This window comes from Dendrobates tinctorius, unplaced genomic scaffold, assembly GCF_039654945.1.
Source record: "Dendrobates tinctorius isolate UK_male_01 unplaced genomic scaffold, ASM3965494v1 ptg000222l, whole genome shotgun sequence".
Taxonomy (NCBI): domain Eukaryota; kingdom Metazoa; phylum Chordata; class Amphibia; order Anura; family Dendrobatidae; genus Dendrobates; species Dendrobates tinctorius.
This window is the reverse complement of record NW_027361889.1, coordinates 2,370,343-2,395,571: the sequence shown is the minus strand read 5'-3', so window position 1 is coordinate 2,395,571 and position 25,229 is coordinate 2,370,343. Positions and strand designations below refer to the sequence as shown.

Below are 25,229 nucleotides of genomic sequence, written 5' to 3'. Positions count from 1 at the left end.
CCCTTCCAGTCCACCAAATCAAACCTTTTGCCACGCACAATCCTGCGTCCCACAATGGCGTTAACCTCAAACTCGTCCGAAGAAAAGTCTGATGACCCGGCAGATGACTCAGAGAACCGGGCCATGTGAACAGGTTTGAGAAGGGACACATGGAAAACGTCAGAAATGGCTAAATATGGAGGAAGAGCCAGGCGGCAGACCACCGAGCTGATTCGCTCGAGAACCTTAAAAGGTCCGATGTATCGCGGCACGAACTTGGTGGACTCGGCCCGCAGCTTGATGTTTCGAGCAGAGAGCCACACCAAGTCGCCGGGGGAAAAGGTTGGAGCGGGTCGCCGATGTGTGTCGGCGGATGTCCTCATTCTTTCTTTAGAGGCACGAATAGCATCCTGAGTGCGATCCCAAATGTCGCGAGCCTCCACTGCCCAGTCTGCCACCCTGGAGTCAGTGGAGGATAGAGTTGAGCGACTTTTGTTTTTTTAGGGTCGCGTTTCGTTTCGTGAAACCCGACTTTTCCAAAAGTCGGGTCGAGCAAGATCGTCCGATTATAGGGAAAACTCGGGGTCGTCCCGAAACACGAAACCCAATGTAAGTCAATGGGGAATAAAAGTCGGCAGTGAGAGGAGGACAGGAAACACACCTACAGTGCCCATTTGAATGCCAAAAGCATCAATTCTTCTTACTTAAGCTTGTCAACCTTAATTAACTTCATAATACAAGTTACGCACTGAAAAATGGGGGTTATTTGGCTGAAGTTGTGGGGGGGTAGGGCTGGCTCCAGGTTTTCATGTGCCCTGGGCGAAAGAGCGCCCCTTTAACACATACCACAACTCATCATGCTCCGATACGGCAGAGAAATAGCGGTATAGTACAATGAAAAATACTTCACTTTTTACATCTCATGACGAGGCCCATCTATTTCTCCATACAGAATCATTGGTCCCATATAATGTTTGAAACAGTATATGATGAGCTCCACATAATGCTACAGTATATGTTGGTCCCCATGGATGAAGCTCCACTGTCTTATGGGCCCAAATAATGCTCCAAACATAATGGGCCCCATTTCTAATGCTCTAGTGTATAATGGGCCCTGTAAATGCTGCTCCAGTGTCTGATGTCCGGTCGCCACAGTGGCATTACCTTCTTCCTAGGGAGTGTGATGTCATGCTTGGGAGCAACGAACGATCTCTCTAGCAGGTTAACTGATTGGGCGGCGTTATTCCCACGAGTCATGACCCTCCAAACAGCGTTCATGAAGGCAAAGTGTTTGTTTTACGTGGGCAGCATGGTTGCAAAGCTGAACCTTAAAGGAATGTCCAGAAGAGCACCACCAGGAGTGGAGCCTACGGTTAAATTCGACTCCACCTGGGAAACCTCAACCATGCCAGCTACAGAACAGATGCACACATTGCAAGCTTAATTCCGTTAACGAACGAGACTCCGTCATGCCCCGCGGTCCAAGTCCGGCTTACTAGAGGGACACGTGAGGCTCTGGCACATGAGATTGGCCAATAACTGGTGTGTCATGCCATTACATGTCCGTGGCTGCATGTGCGCTACACTGAAAAGGCCAGCGTTTGTCGCTTACAGGTGCAGATAACCCGCTGAACAACGTTAGTGATGGGGATCACTGATGACAATTATTACCCGCGAACAATGATTTCCCAGTAAGTGCAGGTCAACCGCAGTTCCGGAATTAGGCCTAACCGTCATTCCTGAAAAAATGAAAAACTTACGTGTGCAAACCACAGGTGCTGTAGCTTGCTTAACAGCTCGCCAGCCGTTCTCACGCCCAGTATGGATTGCACGTGATTGCACAAAGGTTAGAAAGGGTACCGTATCCCCGGATAACATGTATGGATAGCGTACACATTCAAAATATATGTCTGTACATCAGGAGGCAGGCTCAGACGGTGTTAGGCCCAGTATGGATTGCACGTGATTGCACAAAGGTTAGAAAGGGTACCGTATCCCCGGATAACATGTATGAATAGCGTACACATTCAAAATACAGTGGGGAAAAAAAGTATTTAGTCAGTCAGCAATAGTGCAAGTTCCACCACTTAAAAAGATGAGAGGCGTCTGTAATTTACATCATAGGTAGACCTCAACTATGGGAGACAAACTGAGAAAAAAAAATCCAGAAAATCACATTGTCTGTTTTTTTTTTTTTTTATTTGCATATTATGGTGGAAAATAAGTATTTGGTCAGAAACAAGCAATCAAGATTTCTGGCTCTCACAGACCTGTAACTTCTTCTTTAAGAGTCTCCTCTTTCCTCCACTCATTACCTGTAGTAATGGCACCTGTTTAAACTTGTTATTAGTATAAAAAGACACCTGTGCACACCCTCAAACAGTCTGACTCCAAACTCCACTATGGTGAAGACCAAAGAGCTGTCAAAGGACACCAGAAACAAAATTGTAGCCCTGCACCAGGCTGGGAAGACTGAATCTGCAATAGCCAACCAGCTTGGAGTGAAGAAATCAACTGTGGGAGCAATAATTAGAAAATGGAAGACATACAAGACCACTGATAATCTCCCTCGATCTGGTGCTCCACGCAAAATCCCACCCCGTGGAGTCAGAATGATCACAAGAACGGTGAGCAAAAATCCCAGAACCACGCGGGGGGACCTAGTGAATGAACTGCAGAGAGCTGGGACCAGTGTAACAAGGCCTACCATAAGTAACACACTACGCCACCATGGACTCAGATCCTGCAGTGCCAGACGTGTCCCACTGCTTAAGCCTGTACATGTCCGGGCCCGTCTGAATTTTGCTAGAGAGCATTTGGATGATCCAGAGGAGTTTTGGGAGAATGTCCTATGGTCTGATGAAACCAAACTGGAACTGTTTGGTAGAAACACAACTTGTCGTGTTTGGAGGAAAAAGAATACTGAGTTGCATCCATCAAACACCATACCTACTGTAAAGCATGGCAGTGGAAACATCATGCTTTGGGGCTGTTTCTCTGCAAAGGGGCCAGGACGACTGATCCGGGTACATGAAAGAATGAATGGGGCCATGTATCGTGAGATTTTGAGTGCAAACCTTCCATCAGCAAGGGCATTGAAGATGAAACGTGGCTGGGTCTTTCAACATGACAATGATCCAAAGCACACCGCCAGGGCAACGAAGGAGTGGCTTCGTAAGAAGCATTTCAAGGTCCTGGAGTGGCCTAGCCAGTCTCCAGATCTCAACCCTATAGAAAACCTTTGGAGGGAGTTGAAAGTCCGTGTTGCCAAGTGAAAAGCCAAAAACATCACTGCTCTAGAGGAGATCTGCATGGAGGAATGGGCCAACATACCAACAACAGTGTGTGGCAACCTTGTGAAGACTTACAGAAAACGTTTGACCTCTGTCATTGCCAACAAAGGATATATCACAAAGTATTGAGATAAAATTTTGTTTCTGACCAAATACTTATTTTCCACCATAATATGCAAATTAAATGAAAAAAAAAACAGACAATGTGATTTTCTGGATTTTTTTTTCTCAGTTTGTCTCCCATAGTTGAGGTCTACCTATGATGTAAATTACAGACGCCTCTCATCTTTTTAAGTGGTGGAACTTGCACTATTGCTGACTGACTAAATACTTTTTTTCCCCACTGTATATGTCTGTACATCAGGAGGCAGGCTCAGACGGTGTTAGGCCCAGTATGGATTGCACGTGATTGCACAAAGGTTAGAAAGGGTACAGTATCCCCGGATAACATGTATGAATAGCGTACACATTCAAAATATATGTCTGTACATCAGGAGGCAGGCTCAGACGGTGTCAGGCACAGTATGGATTTGACGGCCCAGATTACACAGTGGAGGAGCAGGGAGAGGTAAAGATTGCAAATGCTGGGGCCCTGCCCAAGCAAGGGGGGCCCACTCGTGGGCGTCGGTACTGGCACTGGGCCCCTCATAGTACGGCGGTGTGTCTCACGGCGGGTGTGCACCACCACCGTCAGAGACACTTGATTGCACTATGAGGGACCCTGTGCCAGTGCCCGCGCCCAAGAGTCGGCCTACCCACCTGTCCAGGGCAACGGCACTCGCACGGTGTCGTGCGCTAGGTAGTGACCCCGGCCATGGGGGGGGAGGCAGCACAGTTAGGGAGTTTTAGAAAGTGGCATATGTTGATGCTGGACATTCAGCTGATGCAAAAGGCGAAATAGTAGAAGTCCCAGGAAGAGGTGGACCAAAGCAAGCCATTTTTCTGTCACCCTATGTGTCATCAGGGGAAGGTGGGACAAAATCCTTGGAAACCCATGCATGGTTCATTTTAATGAAGGTTAGATCATCCACATTTTGGGTTGACAGACGGGTCCTTTTTTCTGTCAGGATTGATCCAGCTGCACTGAAGACTCTTTCCGATAGCACACTTGCAGCTGGGCAAGCGAGCTCCTGTAAGGCATATTGGGCCAATTCAGGCCAGGTGTCCAGTTTAGCGGCCCAATAGTCAAAGGGGAATGACCTGTGTGGGAGAACATCGATATGGGAGGAAAAGTAGTTTGTAACCATAGTTGACAACTGCTGTCTCCTGTCACTTTCCATCGATGCAGTATTACCAGTTGTGTGAGCGGTATTTGAAAAATCAGTCCACAACATTGTCATGAAACCCCTGTCTCCAACGCCACTTCTGCTGTGTGCACCACGAACACCTCTGCCAAGCTGCCCCCGGCCCGTACGGCTCGTGTGAGAACCATCACCGCTGCTGTGTGCTGGGAATGCCTCAAGCAACCGATTTACCAGAGTTGCTTGTTTATTAGCCAATATTAGGTCAAGGTTCTCCTGTGGCATGATGTTTTGTAATTTGCCTTTATAGCGTGGATCCAGGATGCTGGCCAACCAGTAGTCGTCATCGTTCATCATTTTGGCAATGCGTGGGTCCCTTTTTAGGATCTGCAAGGCATAATCTGACATGTGGGCCAATGTTCCCGGTGTCAATGATGCACTGCGAGTGCTGGTTGGAGGAGCACTTTCTGGCAAATCCACATCCCTCCAGTCACGCACAAACCCTGTACCAGACCTTGCCACGCCAACATTTTCACTTGCCCCACGAGATGCATCCTCCTCCCCTAAGTAATCATCCCCATCATCCTCCTCCTCCTCCTCTTCTTCCTCCACCTCGTCCAGGAGAGGTCCCTGAGCAGACAATGGCTGAATGTCATCAAGGATTCCCTCCTCCTCTTCCTCCTCATCAACATTGGCTGCAGACGCCTGCTCCTTAAGGTGCGTCAAAGTTTGCATGAGCAGACGCATAAGTGGGATGCTCATGCTTAGGATGGCGTCGTCTGCGCTTACCAGCCGTGTGCATTCCTCAAAACACTGAAGGACTTTAGAGGTCTTTCAGCTTCGACCACTGCACACCTGTCAACTCCATGTCTGCTCTCAAAGTGCCTGTCCGTGTATCCTCCCACAAATGCATTATGGCCTGCCTCTGCTCGCACAGCCGCTCCACCATGTGCAGGGTGGAGTTCCACCTTGTTGCAATGTCGATAATGAGGCGGTGGTTGGGAAGGTGGAGCAATCGCTGCAGCTTCTGCATACGAACGGAGTGTACAGGCGACCGGCGGATGTGCGCGCACAGTCTTCGCACCTTCTGGAGCAGGGCTGTTAACTCCGGATAATTTTTGAGGAAGCACTGCACCACCAGGTTCAAGGTGTGAGCCAAGCAAGGTATATGGCTGAGTTTTGAAAGGGCTATGGCTGCCACAAAATTACGTCCGTTATCACTAACTACCTTGCCTGCCTCAAGATGTACACTGCCCAGCCATGACTCAGTTTGTCGCTTCAAGTACTCGGCCAGCACCTCGGCGGTGTGTCTGTTGCCCAAACACATCATCTGCAACACAGCCTGCTGACGCTTTCCACTAGCTGCTCGATAGGGGGACGTATCGTGTGCAACAGTGGCAGCTGCAGATGGAGTGCTTGTACGACTGCGCTCTGTGGACGAGCTTTCGCTTCTGGAGGAGGAGGAGGAGGAGGGTCGAACGCCTACAGCCAACTGTTTCCTATACCGTGGGCTAGGCAGCACTGTCCCACCACCGCTGTCCCCTGTGGACCCTGCATCCACCACATTAACCCAGTGCGCAGTGATGGACACGTAACGGCCCTGGCCATGCCGACTGGACCATGCATCAGTTGTGAGGTGCACCTTTCCGCTCACTGACTGCTTGAGTGCATGGACAATGCGGTCTTTCACATGATGGTGGAGGGCTGGGATGGCTTTGCGAGAGAAGAAGTGGCGACTGGGTAGGTCATAACGTGGTACTGCATAGGCCATGAGTTCGCGGAAAGCTGCGCTTTCCACCAACCGAAAGGGCATCATCTCAAACGAGATTAGTTTGGCAATGTGGGCGTTCAAACCCAGTGTACGCGGATGAGAGACTGAGTACTTTCTTGACCTACTCATAGTGTCTGGGAGGGTGAGCTGGACTTGAGAGCTGCATATGGTGGAAGTAGCGGTGGACAGGGCGGACTGAGAGAGGGTTGATGATGGTGATGGAGTTGGTGTTCTTTCTGATGGCCTAGAATCAGTCTTTCGTTGATATAACAGTGGGATTCCCTGACTGCTGTGGCCTTGCAACGACACCTCAACATTTGCTGCTGTGCTAACCGGTGGGCTTACAGTGGGGGAAACAATGTAGCGTTGCTGACTACCTTCGCTGTGATCAGTTGCACATGTGGCACTTGAGGTTTGGTGTTGTGTCCACGCTTGCAAGTGCATGCTGGTTAAATGTCTAAGCATGCAACTGGTATTCAAATTTTTCAGATTTTTCCCTCGGCTAAAGGTCTTTGCGCACTTCTTACAGATAACCTTGGCCTGATCATGAGGATTTTGGTCAAAAAAGTGCCACACTGCACTCTTCCTACTTTGGCAGACATTTTGCGGCCTAGCACGCTGTGATCTTTTGACCCTCTGGACAAGCTGTCCAGCACCTCTTTTGATGTTTGGAACCTGTCTTTGGAGTGCTCCGGGCCTGCTAGATAACAGCTGTTGCGATGTCGATGTCTGCTGTGGATGCTCCTCATCTGAGCTATTGGAAGCAGCACCCTCTTCCCCCAATGGATGCCAATCTGGGTCAACAACTGGGTCATCCATCACCTCCTCTTCTATGTCATGTGCACCTTCCTCTGTGTCACCGTGTATGGTGGTATAGTGTGCGGGAAGGGGCACCTGAGTCTCATCAGGGTCAGAATCTGGCTCTGTACACTGCGAGGACAATGTAGTGCTCGGAGTGAATGTACCAGCAGAATCATCCATCAGCGGCTGTGCATCAGTGCACTCCATGTCAGATTCATCTTGGCCTGGGTAATTCACCATTTGACTTGATAATCCAGGCATGGTATGTGAAAACAGCTCCATGGAGTAATCAGTAGTATGGCCTGCGTCATCCTTCAATCTTGGTTGGGGTGAAGGACACAAGGAAAGGTGTGGTTCATGAACATGAGCCTCCAATGACGACTCAGTGCTTTTACTTTTTACAACTGAAGAAGAGGAGGCGATAGAGCTGGAGGCTGAGTCAGCAATGTAAGACAAAACTTTTTCCTGATGCTCTGGCTTTAAAAGCGGTTTGCCAACTCCTAGAAAACTAAGCGTTCGAGGCCTTATGTAGCCAGACGATGACGCAGGCTCAACACCTCCTGCATTCGGTCCTATTTTGCTCTTGCCACTACCATCAGATCCACCACCAACACCATCATTACCAGCTGCCAACCCCCGCCCAATTCCACGGCCTCTTCCACCAGCCTTCCTCATTTTTGGTAGAAATGTAGACAAAATCCAACAAACTATATAGTAATGTAAAACAAGGTACAAGGTGTCTATAGGACAGGGGAGATTTTGAATTTCTGCAGACACTTGTGGACACTGGACACTTTTGGATTGTGTGAGGCCCACTGATATCTGAGCGCTATGTCACAGGCTCGATGGCACAGCTGTGACAAAAGTGACGAGAGGATAAGGGAGATTTTGAATTTCTGCAGACACTTGTGGACACTGGACACTTTTGGATTGTGTGAGGCCCACTGATATCTGAGCGCTATGTCACAGGCTCGATGGCACAGCTGTGACAAAAGTGTCGAGAGGATAAGGGAGATTTTGAATTTCTGCACACACTTGTGGACACTGGACACTTTTGGATTGTGTGAGGGCCACTGATATCTGAGCGCTATGTGACAGGCTCGATGGCACAGCTGTGACCAAAGTGACTAGAGGATAAAGGAGATTTTGAATTTCTGCACACACTTGTGGACACTGGACACTTTTGGATTGTGTGAGGCCCAATGAATATCTGAGCGCTATGTCACAGGCTCGATGGCACAGCTGTGACAAAAGTGACGAGAGGATAAGGGAGATTTTGAATTTCTGCAGACACTTGTGGACACTGGACACTTTTGGATTGTGTGAGGCCCAATGAATATCTGAGCGCTATGTGACAGGCTCGATGGCACAGCTGTGACCAAAGTGACTAGAGGATAAAGGAGATTTTGAATTTCTGCACACACTTGTGGACACTGGACACTTTTGGATTGTGTGAGGCCCAATGAATATCTGAGCGCTATGTCACAGGCTCGATGGCACAGCTGTGACCAAAGTGACTAGAGGATAAAGGAGATTTTGAATTTCTGCACACACTTGTGGACACAGGACACTTTTGGATTGTGTGAGGCCCAATGAATATCTGAGCGCTATGTGACAGGCTCGATGGCACAGCTGTGACCAAAGTGACTAGAGGATAAAGGAGATTTTGAATTTCTGCACACACTTGTGGACACTGGACACTTTTGGATTGTGTGAGGCCCAATGAATATCTGAGCGCTATGTGACAGGCTCGATGGCACAGCTGTGACCAAAGTGACTAGAGGATAAAGGAGATTTTGAATTTCTGCACACACTTGTGGACACTGGACACTTTTGGATTGTGTGAGGCCCAATGAATATCTGAGCGCTATGTGACAGGCTCGATGGCACAGCTGTGACCAAAGTGACTAGAGGATAAAGGAGATTTTGAATTTCTGCACACACTTGTGGACACTGGACACTTTTGGATTGTGTGAGGCCCAATGAATATCTGAGCGCTATGTCACAGGCTCGATGGCACAGCTGTGACAAAAGTGACGAGAGGATAAGGGAGATTTTGAATTTCTGCAGACACTTGTGGACACTGGACACTTTTGGATTGTGTGAGGGCCACTGATATCTGAGCGCTATGTGACAGGCTCGATGGCACAGCTGTGACCAAAGTGACTAGAGGATAAAGGAGATTTTGAATTTCTGCACACACTTGTGGACACTGGACACTTTTGGATTGTGTGAGGCCCAATGAATATCTGAGCGCTATGTCACAGGCTCGATGGCACAGCTGTGACAAAAGTGACGAGAGGATAAGGGAGATTTTGAATTTCTGCAGACACTTGTGGACACTGGACACTTTTGGATTGTGTGAGGCCCAATGAATATCTGAGCGCTATGTGACAGGCTCGATGGCACAGCTGTGACCAAAGTGACTAGAGGATAAAGGAGATTTTGAATTTCTGCACACACTTGTGGACACTGGACACTTTTGGATTGTGTGAGGCCCAATGAATATCTGAGCGCTATGTCACAGGCTCGATGGCACAGCTGTGACCAAAGTGACTAGAGGATAAAGGAGATTTTGAATTTCTGCACACACTTGTGGACACTGGACACTTTTGGATTGTGTGAGGCCCAATGAATATCTGAGCGCTATGTGACAGGCTCGATGGCACAGCTGTGACCAAAGTGACTAGAGGATAAAGGAGATTTTGAATTTCTGCACACACTTGTGGACACTGGACACTTTTGGATTGTGTGAGGCCCAATGAATATCTGAGCGCTATGTGACAGGCTCGATGGCACAGCTGTGACCAAAGTGACTAGAGGATAAAGGAGATTTTGAATTTCTGCACACACTTGTGGACACTGGACACTTTTGGATTGTGTGAGGCCCAATGAATATCTGAGCGCTATGTGACAGGCTCGATGGCACAGCTGTGACAAAAGTGACGAGAGGATAAGGGAGATTTTGAATTTCTGCAGACACTTGTGGACACTGGACACTTTTGGATTGTGTGAGGGCCACTGATATCTGAGCGCTATGTCACAGGCTCGATGGCACAGCTGTGACAAAAGTGACGAGAGGATAAGGGAGATTTTGAATTTCTGCAGACACTTGTGGACACTGGACACTTTTGGATTGTGTGAGGCCCACTGATATCTGAGCGCTATGTCACAGGCTCGATGGCGCAGCTGTGACAAAAGTGACTAGAGGATAAGGGAGATTGGATTGCTTTTAAAAAAGCAGTTTGCGGAGCAGTGGGTAAACAGCAATGCCAGCCTGTCAGGAAGCCTTAAAAGGCAGCCCAACAACCAACACCACTGATACACCACAATATAGCCTCCCCTTGCACTGCACACACAGTGACTGGTGTGTTGTGCAGGCCAAATCGCTAGCAGCAGAAGCAGTTTTTTTTTCTTCTCAGCAGGACAAAAAAAAAAAATTGGGATTGCTTTTAAAAAAGCAGTTTGCGGAGCAGTGGGTAAACAGCAATGCAGGAATGTCAGGAAGCCTTAGAAGGCAGCCCAACAACCAACACCACTGATACACCACTACATAGCCTCCCCTTGCACTGCACACACAGTGACTGGTGTGTTGTGCAGGCCAAATCGCTAGCAGCAGAAGCAGTTTTTTTGTCTTCTTCCCTGCCTAACGCTCTCCCTACAGAATCAGCAGCAACCTCTCCCTATACTGAGATCGGCAGAAGTAAGATGGCGGTCGGCGTGCACGCCCTTTTATACCCCCTGTGACGCCCACCAAAGCAAGCCAATCACTTGCATGCCCTTCTGAAAGATGGTGGTGACCCCTGCCTATGTCATCACGTTGCCCACAGTGTCCGTGGATCCTGATTGGCTGAAAAAGAGCGCAAAACAAACTTTTGAAACGCGACTTTGGCGTGTAAGTCGCCGACCTCGTGGCCGACCTCATCCTAGGGTCGGGTTTCGTTTCATGAAACCCGACTTTGCCAAAAGTCGGCGACTTTTGAAATTTTTCGACCCGTTTCGCTCAACTCTAGTGGAGGACACTGGCATCGGGACAGGGACGCGCGGATGTTGGCCGTAATTTAGAAGGAATGGCGTCTGCCCCGTGGAATCAGCCACTGCATTATTCAGGGCAAATTCAGCCCATGGTAGCAAGGATGCTCAGTCATCCCGCCTGGCAGAGACGAAATGCCGCAGGTATGTGACCAAGGTTTGGTTGGCTCTCTCAACCAAGCCATTCGTCTCGGGGTGGTAAGCGGAGGACAGGTTTAGCTCAATGCTGAGTAGGCTGCAGAGATCCCTCCAAAACCGGGACGCGAACTGGGGACCTCGATCACTAACAATTTTGTCCTGCATGCCATGCAGACGGAATACATGTTTTATGAACAGTGTGGCAAGACCACGAGCGGAAGGCAACCGTGCGAGTGGCACCAGATGCACCATTTTAGAAAAATGGTCGGTGACCACCCAGATGACCGTACTGCCACCAGGCTTAGGCAGGCCAACCATAAAATTAATGCCAACCATCTCCCAAGGTCTATCCGCCACCGGCAGAGGGTACAATAACCCAGCCGGCCTCTGTCTAGAGGACCTGTTCTGTGCACACGAGACGCATGCTTGTATGTATTCCTTAGTGTCTTGAGCCATGTGTGGCCACCAATAAGACCTTGCCAGAAGTTCTGTGGTCCGCTTATTGCCAAAGTGACCACCCACCCTGGACGCGTGTGCCCAGACGAGAACCTCCGGCCGTAGCTGAGGAGGCACAAAGGTCTTGTCCGGTGGCACTGACTCGAGAGCAACTGGAGCCACGGTCGTAAAGCTCTCCGAAGGGAGAATTAGCTGTGGTTCAGCCTCCCCTTCCTCCGCTGAGACCACCGAGCGCGAGAGAGCATCCGCATGGACGTTCTTCTCTCCAGAGAGATAGTGCAAGGTGAAGCAGAAGCGGGAGAAGAGCGACCACCTAGCTTGACGAGAGTTCAAGCGCTGGGCCATTTGTAAATAGACCAGATTTTTATCGTCCGTATACACCTGAAAGGGAAACCGGGCTCCCTCCAGGAGATGTCTCCACTCGGAAAAGGCCAACTTCATTGCTGAAAAATATCCCCATGTGAACTTTGTTGCCGTTACTTGATCACAAGCAGCCATGAATGTATTTTAAACATGATACAATAAAAATCCTGGATTTTAAATTTCTGGAGCTGGACCTTTCTTCCTTTCTTTGGAGTCAACTTCATTGCTAGCAGCTCCTTGTCCCCGATGGAGTAATTCTTCTCCGCCGGTGAGAAGGTCTTAGAGAAGAAGAAGCAGGGATGCTTCCGACCTTGAGCATCCTTCTGGAAAAGGACTGCTCCTGCATCGACGGAAGAGGCATCCACCTCCAGGATAAACGGTTTATCCACATCGGGACGGTGTAAGATGGGAGCGCCAGCAAAATGGGATTTTAGAGACGAGAAGGCCTTGGAGACCTGTTCAGACCAAGCGTTAGGATTAGCTCCTTTCTTTGTGAGAGCAACCAAAGGAGCTACCAGTGTGGAGAAGTGAGGTATGAACTGGCGGTAATAGTTGACAAACCCTAGGAAGCGCTGCACCACTTTGAGTGAGTGTGGTTCCTGCCAGTCCATTACCGCTTACAGTTTGGCCAGATCCATAGCCAACCCCTGGACCAAGATGATGTAGCCCAGGAACGGCAAGGACTCCTGCTCAAACTGGCTCTTCTCCAGCTTGGCGAAAAGAAAGTTCGCCCGCAGTCGGTCGAAGACCCTGCAGATGTCTCTCCGGTGGGAGGTCAAATCTGGCGAGACGATGAGGATGTCATCCAGATAGACCACCACCGAGGTGGAGAGCATATCGCGGAAGACGTCGTTGATGAAATCCTGGAAGACAGCAGGAGCATTACAAAGGCCGAAGGACATGACCAGATATTCGTAGTGGCCATCCCTGGTATTAAAGGCTGTCTTTCACTCGTCTCTTTCACGAATGCGGATCAGGTTGTACGCCCCCCATAGATCTAATTTCGTAAAGATCCGGGCCCCTCGCAACCTGTCAAATAGCTCAGAAATCAACGGGAGAGGGTATTTGTTTTTAACTGTTATGGTGTTGAGACCTCTGTAGTCAATGCAGGGACGTAACTCTCCGCTCTTCTTCTGCACGAAGAAGAACCCTGCACCAGCCGGCGACACCGACTTTCTGATAAACCTCTAGCCAGGTTCTCCCGGATATATTGAGGCATAGCCTCTGTCTCAGGGAGTGACAGCGGATACACACAGCCTCTAGGAGGTTCCTTGCCTGGCAGAAGCTCTATCGGGCAATCGTAAGGACGGTGCAGCAGGAGCATCTCCGCAGATTTTTTTAGAGAAGACGTCCGCATGGTGGTAAGGTTTAGGAAGCGTGGAGAGATCCGCGGGCACTTCAGTGGAAGCTACTTGAACACTGCCCCTCAGGCACCTTCCCTCACAGTCCTTGCTCCAACCCAGTACATTCCCCGAAGCCCAATCAATATGAGGGGAGTGACAATGGAGCCAGGGAACTCCGAGAAGCACCTGGTCGATGCCATCTGGCAAAATGAACAAGGACAGAATCTCACGATGAGAGGGTGAGATTGAGAGCCCGAGTGGGGCTGTCTGGTGGGTCACCTGAGATGGTAAAGGTGCACCATTAACCACCCTGATGGTCAGAGGTTGAGGCAGTAACACCAGTGGAATAGCGTGTTTCTGGGCGAAGGTCGAGGACATAAAGTTCCCCTCAGCCCCGGAATCCACGGTAACCCCTACCTCCCAGGTGGAGGCCCCGCTATCTAATGTCCCTTTGAATACCGGTTTGGGAGAAAAGGGTCTCATATATGTCTGACCACCACCTACGACCACTGGACGTGATCGTTTTTCCGACCGCAGAGGACACGTGCTAGCCGAGTGACCAAACTGCCGGCACTGGTAACAACGTGCAGAGCTTTGCACTGGACGTGGCTTGGGGCCATCGCGAGACACCTCCATAGGTTCGGAGGATGTAAGCTCCTGAGCGGGAGATCTTAGCGGCTCAGTGAAGGTGGGAGCCAAGTTAACCCTTCGTCTGGATTGCGCACGTTCCAGCCCGCACTCCATAAACCGGAGATCAATGCAGGTGGAGATGGCAATCACTTCCTCCAGACTTGTGGGAACCTCTCTGGTTGCTAGAGCATCTTTGACATGCTCTGCTAACCCTCTCCAAAACACAGGGATGAGTGCTTTATCGGGCCACTCTAGTTCGGAAGCCAATGTCCGAAATCGGACGGCATAATGGCTGACCGAGAGAGACCCCTAAGGGCCAATAATTGGAGAGAGGTGTCGTGTGTGATCCGTGGTCCCAAAAATACCTGCTTGAGAGCCGCGAGGAACTGAGCAGCCCCCTGAACCACGGGATCACCACGCTCCCACAATGGCGTAGCCCACTCTAGTGCCCTGCCAGATAAAAGAGAAACAATAAATCCCACCTTAGCCCGCTCTGTAGGGATCCGTGCAACCAGTAACTCAAGCTGGATAGAGCACTGACTTATGAATCCCCTACAGGTGGTGCTGTCACCCGAAAACTTGTCGGGGAGCGGGAGGCGAGATATTGTCGGCATAGGCGTGAGTGTGGGCACGCGTGAGACAGCCTCTGCGACTGCCTGAGCAGCGGCTAGCGTAGCATTCGCAGCTGAGGTGGAGCTCTCGATAGCCTCCAACCTGCTCTCCAGCTGCCGAATGTACCGCTGCAGCTGCTGCAGGTCCGCTATTACTAGCCAGACCCTGGTGCTAGTATAATGTTAGAGACGGCGGAACGCACTAAATATAAATAATAGGAAGTCCGTTCGCCGCCCGGGGTCCACCATGCAGTAGGTGTAACAACCGCTGCTGAGTAATGGCAGACTCGCTATATGGCGGTATACTGCGCTCGGGTTAAACGTCACCCAAGGTGCGCAGTGCGGACTCTGTTAAACTCACAGAGGTGCTAAAGCATAAACGCCGAGCCTGTTATCTTCACAAGTCTCAGCTGGCGTGCACACACGGTATATGGTCACAGGACACGGCCCAAGGCATAGGTCGGTGTCCGTCTTGACCTACTGAGCGTGCGGCGTCGCTACCGCAGACGCCGCTAAGTGCTGCTAACTGCAGCGCGGCGGTAACTACTGCCGCTGTACGACAGTGCCGTGAGGCATCACACTATCGGACGCTAGTGTAGCGGTGCGGTATGCACTGTGGCGTATGGCTTGCCACTGACTGGTGCTGACTATAACACTAATTCCCTATCCACATGCGTAATATCAGAGGGAAGGGGTTTTATAATGAGTCAGTCACCAGAATCATACATCCGTCACCATTCACACATAGCAAGTATAGTCTATACTAGCGCATGGCCGAGCGGCCATGCGGGCCTTTTATAGCCATGTGCTTCCGGGACCTTCCAGACCTCTGAGATGGGCCAATCAGATCAGGACAAGGACCTGAGCACGTGACCCCCGATCTCCACTGGGAGATCGTCTCGTGGGCATGTCCAGTAGCGCGGCGAGAGGACTTAGCTTCTGGAGTAGTTTCCTGCAAAGTAGGCTGCGCTACCATTGCTGGCCCAGAGGTAGCAGCAACATCCAGACCCAGAGAGCTGGTCTGAGCAGGGTACCTGGATCGCCGAGATTGCTGTGCAGGTCCCTGAGCGGTCGGAAAGGAATAGGAGACCGCTGAATGTGTGGCTCTGGATTCCTGATGTGCAGCTGCAGGAACCGGATGCCTAACAGAAACAAACTGCTGGCAGGGACATAGCCAATTTAGGAGGCAGGGATACAGTAACACCAAGGTTTTTGATTCTTGAGGAGACCCAGAGAACACCAATTAAATAAAATGTGACATGATAGTTGGGGGAATGTTACAGATGTATGATCGGGGCATTCGACCCTTGGCACAATGCAGTTCATCATTCATGTCAGTCTACAGTATCTCTGGCTATGCTGCAGAAAGCACAGGGAGATCAAATGCAATAATAAAGGTATTATAGAAATGTTCTATTTTCTGCCCCCTTATTATACAACAACCAATTCCAAAAAAGTCTGAACGCAGTGTAACATGTAAAGAAATCAAGAGTGCAATGATTTGGAAATCTCTATTGAACTGTGCTCTGATAACAAGCTGGATTATTATAAGTTCATTTTCCCCTTCACCATTGAGGTCTGATGAACTCCCTCTTCTGGTGAAGGAAGGTAGTGAGGCTGATTACCAGGCACCTGAGCTGGGAGAGGATGACTGGGCGACGGGGATCTCTGACTGGATATAAGGCAGCCGACGCCCTTCCTCCTCGCTGGTGATTTGTCTGTGGAATTCTAGGAGACCAGTCTGATTCCTGCTCCTCAAAAGTTAAGTTTTCTGCTTTGCCTTTTTGCATTTGTGTTTTGGTTTTAGTTTGCCTTGCTTTTCTGGATTCTGCCATTCCCTGCTAGGGTGAGCTGAATTCCTTTTTTGTCGGTTGCTCTGTCTTCAGAAAATACCTGAGTACTGACATAGTCTTTTTGAAGCCTAGCGTCTTCAGGGCCTTTTTCCCTGTCAGTCTGTTGGCTCTTATTTTCATAGGGTTTTTCGCGGATTGCAGACAGCAGCTTTCCTATCCTGTCCTGTCTAGTTAGCTTGGGCCCCATCATTTGCTCAGTCTATCTTTCTATCTGTGTTAGTGTTTTTTCTTCTTGCTTCACCGTCATTATATGTTGGGGGCTGCCTATTGCTTTGGGGTCTGCTCTGGGGCAGTTTAGATTTCCCTTTCTGTCTTTAGGCTAGGCAGTTCTCCAGCTGTGATCGAGGGGTCTAGGGCATCGTAGGAACCCCCCACAGCTACTGCTAGTTGTTGTTGATAGGTTCAGGGGTCTGCAATCCGATAGCTGCCAACTTCTCTAGCTTTCTGGACTTAGCTAGCATTTCTGTTTTTGCCTCCTACGGTGACTCATAACACTGGATGGTCCTCTTCTCTTGAGACTGGAATCTCAGAATATCTTAATTATATTACATCTGGTAGATGGTTAGATTCCCAAAGCTTTTCGATTTTACATTTAAATCATTTTTCTGAAATTGCTCTACAATATTTAGGTGCAGGTGTTCACAGCTTAGTGAATCTCTAACCATCTTTGCTTCTGGGAGACTCTGCCTCTCTAACATGCTCGTTTTAAACAAAGTAGTATGAATTTGTTGAAAATGGACCATCCGGGTGTTTTTCATTAGTACCTCTCAATTTTCCAGCCTTTTGTTAACCTTGACCCAACTTTTTCAGATGTGTTGCTGTCCCGAATTTCTAAATGACTTAACTTTTTTCAAATAGAAATTTGTCTAACATTCAACTTCAGATCTGTGTTCTACGTTCTGCTGTGAAAAAATATGGCTATAAGAGATTTCCACTTGATTGCATTCTTATTTTCCTTACATTTTACACGGCGTCCCAACTTATTTGGAATTAGGGTTGTCACCTTAGGTTTATCAAAGTCAGACCTTCACTATTATGGCAAAAACATTACACATCAGGGGTGTAACTACTAACTGACCCCACTCATGTCTCAAAATTACACTTCTGGCACATATCTGCCACTTTATAAGTTCTACACTGCCATTTTTTGGGGAAAAAACTAAAGTAATGTACCTCTCAACATTGAAACACCCCCAAAAACTGTATTTTTGTATGCATACTCCTTCAATGGTCTAGTTTGTGAAACTTCTTGGTAATATAAAAAATGTTCCAGCGTAAATGACCTAGGGGCGATAGTGAATACATATTTCAGGCTCCAAATAAGATGCATTTTTAGTAAAATCTGGATGGAACGCCCACATTTCAGGGAATATTGAAATCATACTGAGGGGTTTTCTGCTTGTCTAATGTGTGGTTTCCTGTAGCTTCCCCTGGAAACAGCAGATCATCATCAGCTCCATATTTAAAGAAGGGATTTACCAGATGGTATTTTCACCATGTATTGTTAAGTATCGTTTTTTTTTTCAGTGATGTGTCACCGACATGTTCCTGGTGTTTCATCCCGATCTTATGTGTACGATGAGTTGGGTTTCTTTGGGTGACACTTACTATAAAACGTAGTCTAATCCATATTAACCTAATTGTATCATACTAGAAACAAGCTTAGAATAATATCACACGTGTCCAGTGTCCGTGATGGGGAGTCCTCAAATATCAGAGTCATACATCAGAACCACAAGACCTGTATTGCCAGACTCTGATACTCATCTCCAATACTAGACCCTGATACTTCACTTTGATATCTGAACCCTAAGACTGATACCTAACCTTGTTGCCATACCTTGACAATTGACTCTGGTAGCCAAACTTGATATCTGACTCTGACAGTGATATTTGACTTTGATACCTTTCCCTGATAATGGACTCTGCCTCTGATACTTGTCTCAGAGATGTTGTTTCTGGTCTCCAACTTTACACCTGATCCTGACAATGACACTTGAATTTAATACCTAACTCCAATATTTGCCTCTGATACCAGACCCTGACTTTGGTGCCCAGCCTAGCTAACTTGACCCTGAATCCGGACTCTAATCTTTGTCTCTGAAACCAGACACTGACTCTGGTACCCAACCATAAACACTGACCTTGATAATGAACCCTGACTCTGATGCTTGCTTCTGAAATCAGACTCTGACTTTGGTGCCCAACCTGGATACGTGACCCTTACAATGAGATTTGACTTTGATACATGCTCCTAACAATGAACCCTGACATTGATTTTGCCTTTGAAATCAGACCCGGACTCTGGTACCCAACCTTTTTACATAACCCTGACAATGTGACAATGACATATTTTTAATAGCGCATAGTATAGTATCCTTAACATCCATTGTCCATATTGGGCACATTAAAGCAACACCTCCCACCTCCCCCCCCCCCGGTCCGGGACATGTGAAATACAGATAATAGAGCTTCCAGCTACTCAGGAGTATTGACCTGTGACATACAGGCTTTCCACATTCATCAACCTCCTCGAGGATATCTCTTGAACAACTTGAACAATAACTTCCAGAATTAACAAATTGCACCCCCGGGGAAGAGAAATCCCTATATAGAAGAGAATACCTACTGAGTGCAACTGTCGTGAAAAAGGCCTATCTGGCCGAAACGTGTTGACATTCAAAGGTTGCTCTTATGTTTTGAACTTTAATAAGGGAAATCTTGTTTTCATTAAAAAGGAGTGTGCAATTGATATTTTATTCTACATATTGGGGTATCATCAAATATCAGAGTAATATATAACAACCACAAGACCAGACTCTGATACTCTTTGCCAATACAGGGCCATGATACTTGACTTTGATGTTTGACCCTGAGATTGGTAACCTTTCCTGATTGCTGATACCTGACTCTGACAATGACACTTGACTTTGATACCTTGCTAGCCTTGATGTTGAACCCTAACTCTGATACTTGTATTTGAATCAGACCCTGACTCTGGTTCCCAACCTTAATAACTGACCATGGCAAGGACTCTTGACACCTGGCTAGCCTTGATATGGACCATAATTTTGATACATGTCTTTGATCCAGACCCTGACTCTGCTTTTGAATGTGGATACTAGCCCTTGACAATGACACTTGACTTTCATACCTACCCCTGATGATGGACCCCAACTCTGACATTTCCTCTGATACCAGACTCAGACCTCTAATTATTCTATCTATGAAAGCCTTACATGGGTTCACAGATTGCTTAAAGCACACTCTAGGAACCCCCTCTCGATAACAGCACATTTACAGTAGGTTTTCCTACTGCAAGAAAGGGATGTCCAGTTATTAGAACATGTCCTCAGACTGCCTGTGAATTTTTAATAAACCAGCAACATAGAGTCTTCATATTGAGGTGCTCCTCATCTGACTTATGTTCATGCTCCCTATTTGTCCTTGCGTAATGACCAATGTCCGATGGACATAATCCTTAAGGTTAAAGGTGGGTCCAGAATGATCCAGATTGGTAAATTGTTATCTATTAGCTGAATATCTCCAATATTAATGAGAGGGCCTTTAAGTAATGCACAGGCCCTTTTTTGTTTCTCCAAATCTATGCATCCAACAGATGAAAGAAACACCATATTATATTTTATAACTTTTTAGGGTTGAAAAAAAGTATTTAGGAAAACAAATTATTTTAATTCAAGAACTAAATTACAAGTCATCACAGGTTGCACTACGTATTTTCCAGCAGGATGAAAATTCTCCACCTTGCATTTTTTAGGAGTATTTTTAAGCAAGGAGGTACTCCTTCAGCGTGTGGTTTGGGGGCATGGCTCTGCGTGGGCTGTCCTAACACTCAGTATGTTGGCTTCTTACGTTCAGGCCTGCGCGGTTCCTTTAAGATTCTGTCTCTGATGACATAAACCTGGTCATACACATTAGACAGCTTTCTATCCCGACTCCTCCATACACTCTAATGCTCAGCCGAAGCCTCTGCTGGTGGCTTGCTTCCCTGACAGCATTGAGGTTGCATTGTTGCGTTAATTCATTTGCAGTCCTATGCAAAACTTCTGAGGAAACATGATATGTTCATTGTGTTGTGCCAATTTAGCTCTGTTACATCTCTATACATTACATGCTTGACATATGCGGTTTCACATAGGACTGCGCTATCACCACTATCTTATCCTAGCTTTACACATAGTAAACAGTTGACAAACTTGGCACTACAACATCTGTGCACACTATGATTTTACAATATTTTGGTTCTGTCAAGGACAGCAACTGGCCTCTGCTACATCCGAGCCTCTAATTTTCCATTTTTGTCTGTATTAAAGGGAACCTGTCATGTTCCCAAAGACAGTTAACCTGCCTGCAGATATGGGGTTAATCTGCAGGTTAATAGCATTACAATGCTGTACTGCTGACACACTAAAAATGCAGCTACTGGGAGAAAATGAACTTTACGCCTCCCGAGAGCCGGCTTTCAATCATAAAGGCACGCATGGATCGGCTACAGTCACTGGTCAGCACAATGAGAACGGTGGCTAGAAGTACACCCTGGCACTTTAGTTGCCAATCAAAATGTCAGGATGTACTTATAGCCACCATTCTCTGTGTATTGACCGGTGACTGTAGCCGATCCATGCGCGCCTCTATGACTGAACGCCGGAGGCTCCAGGGAGAAATACAGTTAATTTTCTCCTGATAGCCATGCTTTGAATAAAGGCCCCGTCACACATAACGACTCACCAGTGATCCCGACAACGATATCAACGTGTCAGGATCGCTGGTGAGTCGCTACATGATCGCTGGTGAGCTGTCAAACAGACAGCTTCACCAGCGATCAGGACCAGCGACGCCCAGCGCACGGCGTCGCTGTGTACTTTAGTTACCAGCGCGCTGATGCAGGGAGCTGGTAACTAAGGTACACATCGGGTATCTAAGGGACATGCGTCACTTAGAAACCTGATGTGAACCTTAGTTACCAGCTCCCTGCGTCAGCGCGCTGGTAACTAAGGTACACAGAGGGTTTCTAAGCACAGCGCCGTGCTTAGAAACCCTGCGTTTACCTTAGTTACCAGCTGATCGCTGGTCTCCCGCCTGTCACACGCAGCGATGCGTGCTGATCAGCGACCAAAAAAAGGTCCAGGGCTTTCCTACAGCGATCAGCGATACTCGGCAGGGGGGCCGGTCGCTGATCGCTGTCACACATAGCGATCTCGCTGGTGAGATCGCTGTTATGTCACAAAACTTGTGACTCAGCAGCGATCTCGCTAGCAAGATCGCTATGTGTGACGGGGCCTTAAGGCCGAGCAGCATTGTAACACTATTAACCCGCAGATTATCCCTATATCTCCACGTTGATAGCGTTTGGGGACATGACAGTTTGCCTTTAATATATTACATCTGATACAGAATCCTTACAACTGACTCTGACACCTGACCACAGATACAAGACATCTATTGTGTCCAGACTGATTTATATCTTTAGTTGCTAACAGGACACTTAAAGGGGTATTCCCATCTCCAAGATCCTATCCCAATATGTAGTTGGTGTAATAATAATAATAGCATTAGCAAAGATCTCCAATTAGCATAGTTCTTCTGATATGTTATGTCTCTTTCCTCATGTGCAGGACCTTAGGTACCCATGGTTACGACCACTGATATAGTGACAGCTAGTTGTTAGTGGTCGTAACCATGGATACCCAAGGTCCTGCACATGAGAAAAGATCATTCTGATGGGTGCAACACTGAAATAATGGCACAGAATCTTACCTATACAGTATAATTATGTATAAATATATATACCGTCAGTGTTACAGTATATAACATTGCAACAACAGTGGTTGGTACAGAGGTGGCAGGGAAGTCTGATGCCGCAGATAAAGGTGTGATAAGCGGCTACACGGTGATGAAACTACCCCTTCTCTGTGTGACATGTCAGAACGCAGCGTCACAGGACTGTGATAAAAATCATCATGATTTCATTTGTTCCTTTTATTCTTGTTGGAAATCTACAGATTCTTATCAGATTTTCGTCACTGTCACTTCTACATTTCACTGCTTTGTAAACCAGAAAAGGAAGCAAAATATGCAGCAAGTTAAGTACTGGAGGAACACGTGTGAGCCAACCCCAAAGATATACAGATATAAGGTATATACAGTATACAGTGTAGTATGGAGGAAATGTGGGGTCTGGTAAGGCATAAGGACTTGGGTTATCCTCATAAGACAGTCATGACTGGTAAGATTAGGGTTAACTATTGATATATTTCTCAGGTTAATATAATGCGATAAATTTACCTTTAGGACATGCTGTGGATTTTCCATGCCATATTTGCAAGCAGGGAATCTGTAATGTATTACAATCAATAGACAAGGAAACACCCAGATAGTTGTCGGCAGCAATGTGTGTGAGACTTGTTCCAAACGCCGAGGAAAAATAAACCTGCGGTGAAGACTTAAAATTTCTACATGCGAACGTACCCTTAGATGCCACCACATATGGAAAAATGTGATACAGCCATGCATCATACAGGAGGCAAAATCAACTTTGTACTTGTAAAAGTACAACAAGTCGAGTGAAATATGATATATAATTGTAACGTAGCTAAACATTGACAAGGCAGATTATATGGTTATGTTTCACCCTGGATTTTGTGGTGGCTCTCGCTAGGGTTTACTGTCTGGATCAGTCTTGAGCTACAGGTATCCATCATTAAAGAAAAGAATGCTAACAATTGGGCAGCTCAACTATATTTATCAAATTTATGAAATTAGAAAAGAGCCACCTTGACCCATAATAATTGCTAGCCACCCCAAAAAGTCGATCCTAAAGTCTTCTACAACAAAGCTTTGCTGAAGCTACGTAGGTAGACCTTCTTCTATCGATTACATCTCACTCCTGTTTCAGTGGTGGCTTTCTCCACAGTTTAATGTCCTGATCAATAACACTCTCTAAAATGCCAACAGTAGGACATATAAACCATATTTCAAGGTTTATAAGCCTAGAAAAAGATAGCCACCATCATGCTTGATGATTCTTATTGACTTCTGTAAGACGATCCTAAATCTTCTTGAGTAAAGCCTCGTTGACGTTAGGTAGGTAAATCCCTTTTATAAGTGGCCACACGTTTATATGATACTAAACTTTGCCAAGAAGACCAAAAATCTTAGCACCTACAAGGAGGAATGTATAATTGCAAAGTTCTACCATGATAGATTTATATAAAGATATCTTCACCTAAATTGGACGTCTCGAGATCAAATGCCTAAAGCTGGTCATATACAAAAAATGAAAGTCGGCAAAATGAACCATAACTACTTTGGCCAACAATTGTTATCTGCTACTTTTTTGGCTGAAACTAAACATGTATGGCAAGATTTTTTGATCAGTTAATCATAATGTGTGCAAACTGTGAAGCGCTGCGGAATATGTTAGCGCTATATAAAAATAAAGATTATTATTTGTCCACTTTCTTGTTTTATTTATTTTTTAATAAACTTAATGTCCCTGATCTACCAGTGTAGCCGATGGTCAAGTTGTACGAACAATCCAACGTAGGATTGACGGACTACAGTCAGGCCCATCCTAATCTTTAGCATATGGCCAGCATTCGATGAAAGTGTTCCTTCCCAGTCCTAGACAGCTCCAGGCTCCCTATAGATAAATGGCTATAGGTTTCAGGAAACTTACCTTATGTTTTCCATGAGTCACCTGTCTGAAGAGATTGAGGTGAGCGTATATTTTTCCTTCTCATAGTTACATGGCCCAGAAAGGTCTCTTCTGCCTGTCCTTATCGTCACATCACACGTATTTCCTCTTCAGCTCAAAGGCAGGATAGTCCAGCCTACTGAATTCACTTCTTGTTCTACGCCTGTACTTTGAAAGAGCATAGTTTCCAAGCTATGACAAGGGCTTTGTGGGCAGGGACTGAATGCAAATTAAAACTATTTTCTCCTTCAGTTTGGAAAGCTGCATGAAACTTTAGTGCTCGAAACTCTCCAGTGGCTTCAAGTTTAAGTGCACAGAAAAGTTACACATATCCCAAAAATACATACTGAAGGGTTGAAGAAAGTTCTGAAAGTGAATTTTCAACAGATAAAGTTTAGCATGATTATTGGAACCATTCCCAATTTACGAGTTTCTTTACTCCATATTTGGTATTCATCCGGGTAGACTATGAGATATTTACTTAGTAGCAGGTACGGACTGGGGCTGAAATTCAGTCCTGGCATTTGAAATCACACAGGTCCATGGATGGGGGAAAGCAAGATTTACTACAAGACCAATATTTCTAATGCTACCTGTGGCCTGCTGGGGTAAGTGACAGAGTCAACGACTTTGTGCTCCGTCACAACTCTCTTTATAGTATGGGTGTCATGAGAACACTGTAACAATTGTAACAATGTAGCATTTGTCAGAATTGCCAGATGGCCAGTCCGGCCCTGCTTAGTAGGGATTCTTAAGAAGTGATTTTGACTGCCTTATTGTGCTATCTGTTATGGTTTCACCTTGTCAGGTGAATCCTCTAAGCCCAGACTCGGGTGGGCACACGGATCCCAGGCAGTGATATAGCAGGCAGGTAAGGCATGATGGAAACAATGACTATAAGCACTGGAGACTGCAGAACAAACAGGACACTGGAAAGCAGGAATGGAGCAGGTACTAGAAGTATTTGAGGCTGAGGCTAAAACTAAGTGTCTTAGTACCAA

General features: G+C 46.9%; 1 protein-coding gene across 1 annotated transcript in view; it reads right to left on the bottom strand.

Annotated features, from left to right (window-relative positions):
• IL4R (interleukin 4 receptor) overlaps window positions 1-24,375 on the bottom strand; it is a 59,030-nt gene extending 34,655 nt beyond the window's left edge. The window contains exon 1 of the mRNA XM_073555179.1: window positions 24,211-24,375. The gene's annotated coding sequence lies outside the window, so the exon portion shown is untranslated. The remainder of the gene's footprint in view (window positions 1-24,210) is intronic.
• Window positions 24,376-25,229: the final 854 nt, after the last annotated feature.